The sequence below is a fragment of the Octopus bimaculoides genome, chromosome 13 (assembly GCF_001194135.2).
Source record: "Octopus bimaculoides isolate UCB-OBI-ISO-001 chromosome 13, ASM119413v2, whole genome shotgun sequence".
NCBI classification, from domain to species: Eukaryota; Metazoa; Mollusca; class Cephalopoda; order Octopoda; family Octopodidae; genus Octopus; species Octopus bimaculoides.
In genome coordinates, this window is record NC_068993.1 from 12,140,994 (window position 1) to 12,147,949 (window position 6,956).

Below are 6,956 nucleotides of genomic sequence, written 5' to 3' on the forward strand. Positions count from 1 at the left end.
TGTGTGTGTGTGTGTGTGTGTGTGTGTGTGTGTGTGTGTGTGTGTGTGTGTGTGTGTGTGTGTGTGTGTGTCCGTGTCTGTGTCTGTTTCTCAACCAACGCTCGACAATAAGTATTGCTGAGTTCATATCTCCGTAACTTAGCGTTTCGCCATGGAGATCGATATAATAAGACTAGATTTAGACCAATTTCTTCGCATGTACTATTTTTTATTATCTAAACATGGCAGACATAATAGAATATTGATTGTATGTTGCAATTATTGAGAAGGCAACTATTCCTCCGCAAACACGAAGTATGTTTTCATCAAATATCTTCTATTACAAGTACTTGTAATTATGAATATAAGAAGAATTGTTTTCATAATATTATTTTAATGTTATAGGAAATGTTCGTACAGCACATAGGTCGGCAGTTACTACTTGATATATTATGTAACAGTTTCTGTCCTACGTTACTGAGTATTATTTCTGTAAAAATTAAACTATATTTACAAAAAGTTAAATAGCAAGAAAAAAGAATTATATAGATCTGGACACTATAATGCAAGAAATAGAATTATAAAGATCTGGACACTTATATTTTGTGAGGGATATTTGTATTAAGGCACAAACAGAGAAAAAAAACTTAATTTTTGACTGTTTATTATTTTGCACTTCAATCGAATATTCGATTATTTACCACGAAATTTTGGAACATCAATTTTTAATAGTTTTCTGAAATCCTTTTTACCTATACATACATGATTGCCTTCCCTCTGAGTTTCCTGGTTGTGAAAGGCATTTCCGACCTTCCATCAACGAACTCAAATGATTATTTAGTCCCAATACAGATGTGAATGTCTTGAAGCATATGTAACAGATGAAAATTATATCCTCCATTGGATAGACCGGATCACTGTGAGAGATATGATGTCACTGAACCGCCATATGTCTCTTCCGATCAGAAATTGATTTGAGGGCGTTTTCATACACTACGCCATTTGAATCGCTAGTTCTAGAAGGAGGAGTGACCTAAAGTTGATATTTCATAAGACAAAAGAAGGTCGATATATCCAGCCTGAGGAGAACATGCATGATCTGACTTCACACTTCTAGCAGTTTTATATTCTCAATGAATTTTCGATGACAGCCTCTCTGAATCCAGCGCATTTAACTTCGTGCTCAAGACGACCCACTACAAAAGTGTTGCACACATTTCTCACATACTGATCTCTTTCCAAAGCTCTTCCACTGAGCTCCTTCCAAAGCAAGTTCTCATTTCCTTACATTTGTCTACAGTTCCGTCAGGTTGTCCTTTATACAGATTTTGCACCGTTTTTTTTGTGGCTTAAGCTGAGGACACTTTCCACGCAGCCTACTGCAGAACAGTTTATATCAAATACTAGTATTTTCCATACCCATCATATGGCCTGCCCATGTGAGAAGATAGGATGTGTGATAGGATACGACGATGTAGAATATATGTGCTCATCGTGCAACATAATTATAGCGAACGTGTAATCACCGTGTGACTAAAAGATGAACGTCACCTTGACATTTGATATTCATTTCGAATTTTGGCACAACGCCAACAAGTTCAGGGGATGTGATCAGCTGGTACTTATTTTATCGACCCTGAGAGGATGAAAGGCAGAGTCACCTTGGTGAAATTTGAACTCAGAACGTAAAGACGGACGAAAGCTGCTAAGCGTTTTGCCCTGCCTGCTAACGATTCCGCCAGCTCACTACCTTATTTTGACGTTTCATATTGAAAAGGCAAATATAAATAAATATTTCTACTCTAGGCACAAGGCCTTGAACATTTTGGTGGGAAGAGTGCTAGCCGATTACATCGACTCTCGTGCATAGCAGGTGCATAACAGGTGCTTATTTCATTGACCCCGAAAGGATGAAAGGCGGAAATTGAACTCAGGACATAAATACAGACGAAATACCGCTAAGCATCTCGCCCGGCGTGCTAATGATTCTTATTTCTTTACTGCCCACAAGGAGCTACACGCAGAGGGGAAAAACAAGGACAGACAAACGGATTAAGTCGATTATATCGACCTCAGTGCGTAACTGGTAATTATTTAATCGACCCCGAAAATATGAAAAGCAAAGTCAACCTCGGTGGAAGTTTAACTCAGAAAGTAACAGCAGACGAAATACCGCTAAGCATTTCGCCCGGCGTACTAACGTTTCTGCCAGCTCACCGCCTTCAAGTAAGTATAAATAATATTTTCATCATGTGTAATAAAAAGTTTGGCAAGCAAGTAAAATTCTATTTCGAATCCTTCGTCTGGTGAAATCTTGTTTTTTTTACTTATAGCGCAGATGCAGTTTATATATAGCATAATATAGAAATTAGTATATTACTTACGTTGCGATTTTCCAGTAAATTATTTTTTTGCGCAGGGTGAGAGGCGGTTTACTAATTATTGTTTAGTTATATTAACTTAATGAATATTGATTCTTTTGGCTTAGACTTTCATAATTACCTTTTCATCGATTAATGAATGGACATATTATCTGCGCTCGGTAAATTAATAAAAATATACTCTTAATTGATTGACGCTCTATATATTTCTGTTCGATCAAATATTTGCTATTTTTTGATATAGCTGCAAAATATTTACACCTTTTCAAATGAAACCCAGTCGAATACACCCATATATGCCTGCGCAGAAATATAGATACATTAGTATAGGTGATGCTTTCTTGCAATCTTTAATTATAATTTTTCTATTAATATTTTCATATTTTTGTTTATTCACCAATTATTTACAAAATATGTCTGCAATGTACAGACTTTGTTGGCATAAATTGTAACCCAATTACAGAAAATAATTTGAATTCCAGCATGTATGTGTGTGTGTGTGCGTGTGTGAGTGTGTGTGTGAAATGGAGAAACAGAGAGAGGAAGAAAGAGTGTATGTTTGTGTGTCTATGCGTTCCATAATTTACTTAAATATTTGTCTGCAAAGTTATATAATTGTTTGCATATAGACAGATAAACATATATGTACATATACGTATGTATATACATGTGGTGTTTGTGTGTATTTATGTGTGCGCAAATATGAATATGCGTGTAAGGGAGAATCTTTGTGCGAGTATATATATACATATTTCCTGCTTACATATTCATTATTTGTAAATATTTATATACACACAATTATATAGGCATATATATATATATATATATATATATAAACATATATGCCTACATATATGTATACATGTATGAATGTGTTTGAATGTATGCATGTAAGCATGTATGCATGTATTAGGATCTCACATTGTCAGGAATGCGTTATTTTGAAACCTGTGTGTTCTATAGTTTTGTAAAATTTCATATTCACAGATGTTATTGGTTTTAACTATCTTTCTAGACAAAACATTATATGAAACGATTGTATTTTAACTGCTTACATGAAAAATCGCAGTTTATCAAAAGTTTATAACTATTATATTTTATAAATATTTTTGCTTATTATATTAGATATGAGACTTACGTGTATTTAACATGCCCAACGATGTTGCTGTTAGAAATTAGCCTTTTCTGCTGCAGGCACAGAGCTTGAGATTTGGGGGAATGTATTAAGTCGACTACATCCAGCTCAATGCAAAACTAGTATTTATTTAATCGACCCCAAGAGGATGAAAGGCAAAGTCGACCTCGGCGGAATTTTAATTCAGAACGTAGTGAGAGACGAGATACCGCTAAGTGTTGTGCCCGGTGTGCTAAAGGTTTTTTTTTTCTCTATTGCCCACAAGGGGCTAAACATAGAGGGGACGAACACGGACAGACAAAAGGATTAAGTCGATCACATCGACCCAGTGCGTAACTGGTACTTAATTTATCGACCCCGAAAAGATGAAAGGCAAAGTCGACCTCGGCGGAATTTGAACTCAGAACGTAAAGACACACGAAATACCGATTAGCATTTCGCCCAGTGCCATGTTGCTGTTAGTAATAATGGTTTAAAATTTTTCCACAAGGGTAGCTTCGGGGAGGGTATCAAATTAGATTACATCGATCCCAGTGCGTAACTAGTACTTATTTAATCGACTACGAAAAGATGAAAGCTAAAGTCGACTTCGCAGAATTTGAACTCAGTACGTAGTGACAGACGAAGTATCGCTATGCATTGTACCTGGCGTGTTAACGATTCTGCCAGCTCGCAGCTTTGTTGCTGTTAGTAATAACGAAACCCTTACATTTTCTTTATTTCCCCCTCTCTCTCTCTCTCTCTCTCTCTCTGTTTCTTTCTATTTCATTCATTTTCTTTCTCCAAATCAAGTACGTATGCGTGACGGAACTCGAGACCGCCGAAACTCGCCTGTTAGGCAAGAGGCTTACCTCTACTCTTGATTTTTAAATGTTTCAACTTTTCAGCGAATGAATGTCTATTTTTGCAATATTATTATATTTCTTCGTTACTGCTTTGCTAATTTAAACACCGACAGAAAGATGTTTTCTCTATTAAATGCTTGGATAATTCACAGTTAATGAAAGTTTTGAGCTTATTGCATTCCATATATTCGCCTGATAGATTTCCCATGGTATTTTGTATATATATTTTTATATAAAATGTCAAAGTATGAGCCAGATTGTTGTTGTTAGTGTAGTTATTGTTGTTGTTATTCTTGATGTTGTTGTTATTTTTCTTATAAATTTTTATTATTGATATCACTGTCCTTATCATTAGCATTGCAATCATCATCGTCGTCGTCATTATCATCATCATCATCTTCATCATTATTATCAACATCCTCCTCCTAATTATTATTATTATTATTATTTTATGTTTGACTTTTGTTTTGCATTTGTACAAGTTGGATCCAAGTCTCACCCAGAGACCTCAAGAGACAACGAGTTAGAAGTTCATGTAGGTGTTATGCCTAGGGTACCATATATTTGGATTTGTACAGTTTTGTTCAAGTGAATGTTTAAGAAACCATAAGAAAATTATGTGTTTGCTTTAAAATTTGAGATCACATAGACAGTATTTTACGTAGGATATGGGCAGTTCCCATGAGCACTATCTTTTGAACTTCAGCCATTTTGGGGTTTCCTGGAATCTGATCTAGGTAGTAATCAGCCCGTTTCGCTGTCATTCCCAGGGCACCTATGACAATAGGTATTATTATTATTATTATTATTATTATTATTATTATTATTATTATTATTATTATTATTATCATTATTATTATTATTATTATTATTATTATTATTATTCACCACTGCAAAAAACCTAAGACGTCTTTTCAAACGCTCCAGGATGGTGCAACTTAAAACATTTACTTACACCGTATTGGTTTTTTTTATGGCATTATTTATTTTATTCCAAGTCGTCAATAGAAACACCACGAACCTGTTACTGGTTTCCTCCGGTTGCTTATCTATATTCGGCCCACCAAATAAGTTTGATGGGCGTATTATTTAATATAATCGAACACAACTCAACAAGATAGCGGAGCATGTCTTGAAAACGTTGAGAAAAAAAAACAAAGCAAACCCTCCCATGAATCTGGTAACGTCTGGAGATTTCTCTCCCCTTCCATCTGTTATTGGCAACCATACAGGAGAAGGGGAGGAGGAAAACGAGACCGTGAGAGTAAAAAGTCCACCTCGTAGTAACAGCAGTTGTAGCAGTAACAGCAACAGCAGTAGCAGTGACAACAGCAGCAGCGGCAACAAAAACGGCAACAGCAACAACAACAGCAACGAGAACATTACCAACAGCAAAAGCACGTTCGCGGCAGCACCAGCGAAAAAGGAGGGAAGATTTACCGCGAATCTCACAAATAAAGATGAAGTGTTAACGCAGGCATAGTAACTGATTAAACAAGAAAAAATATGGGCCAACTTAACTGTTCCGTCAAAAGCAATTGAAGCAGTGGAGAGAAGAACGGTGACATTCAGATGCATCTCAGCAGAGACGAAAAGAGCGGCCTTATTAGCCCAAGTAGTTATTGAAGCGGCGCGGAGGTACATCACAGATAACATCGAGGACATAGCGAGGGGAAAACAATATAGCACTACTTCGGTGCTGTTGCAGTCAGAAGCCCTCGCTAAGAATCATTGAACGGCACCTTGCAAAGTCTTCAAAGTGATTATGTACCCCTCCCACATGGTTGAATATACAGCACGTGTCCGCATTCATAGGATCAGACCAGGACTTGATATTTCGTGGCTTCTGAGATGCGTAATTGCGGAGGGGACGGACTCTGTCCCAATAGAGCTGACAAGAACTGCTAGAGAAGACTGGTCCGGGGTTGACCCGGGTCAGACCCGGAGACATTAAAAATATCCTGGAGCACATCCGTCTCTAGATCTGGACGGTGGCACGCACAATGACAGAATGTAAAATGCCGCATTGCTTAGCTTGTGAAGAAACGACTCATTTGAAGCCTAAGAGAAACGACTTGGGCTTCATCTTTACCTTCCTTGGAATTTGTCCAGGTAACATGCCATATGAAATTAGTACAAATTTAAGTTATAATGAATAGCTTTCTGATAGCCACGAATATTAAATTGTAACAACCGAGAATTACAGACGACTTTTTAGACTTTATTTCCACTGCAAAAATAAACAATGAAAACTAGAAAATAGAACACACGCGTAGTAAGGTGGTTGTGTTTGTAAACGCTTAATTAAACCCTTGAAAGCTAGCGCTGTGTTAAAATTGGAGTGAAATGTATAGCTTAATCTAATGTTTCAATAAGTTGTTTCTTATACATAGGAATAATTCGCCCCTTTATTTGTTTTAAGAGAGGGAAACTCAATCATATAAATAAACACACACCAACCCATGAAGACATTAATGCAAATTATTTATACATTAAATAAGGTAAAACCATTGACATTAAACGGATACGCTTATACACACTAGCACGCACGTATATGAATATGTTTACGTATCTGTATCCGTAAGTGTGTGTATATATATATATATATATATATAT

At 36.3% G+C, this 6,956-nt stretch overlaps 1 long non-coding RNA gene across 4 annotated transcripts in view; it reads right to left on the bottom strand.

The window, feature by feature from the left end:
* Window positions 1-6,956, bottom strand: part of LOC106883779 (uncharacterized) — a 375,832-nt gene that overhangs the window by 100,657 nt on the left and 268,219 nt on the right. The window lies entirely within an intron of this gene.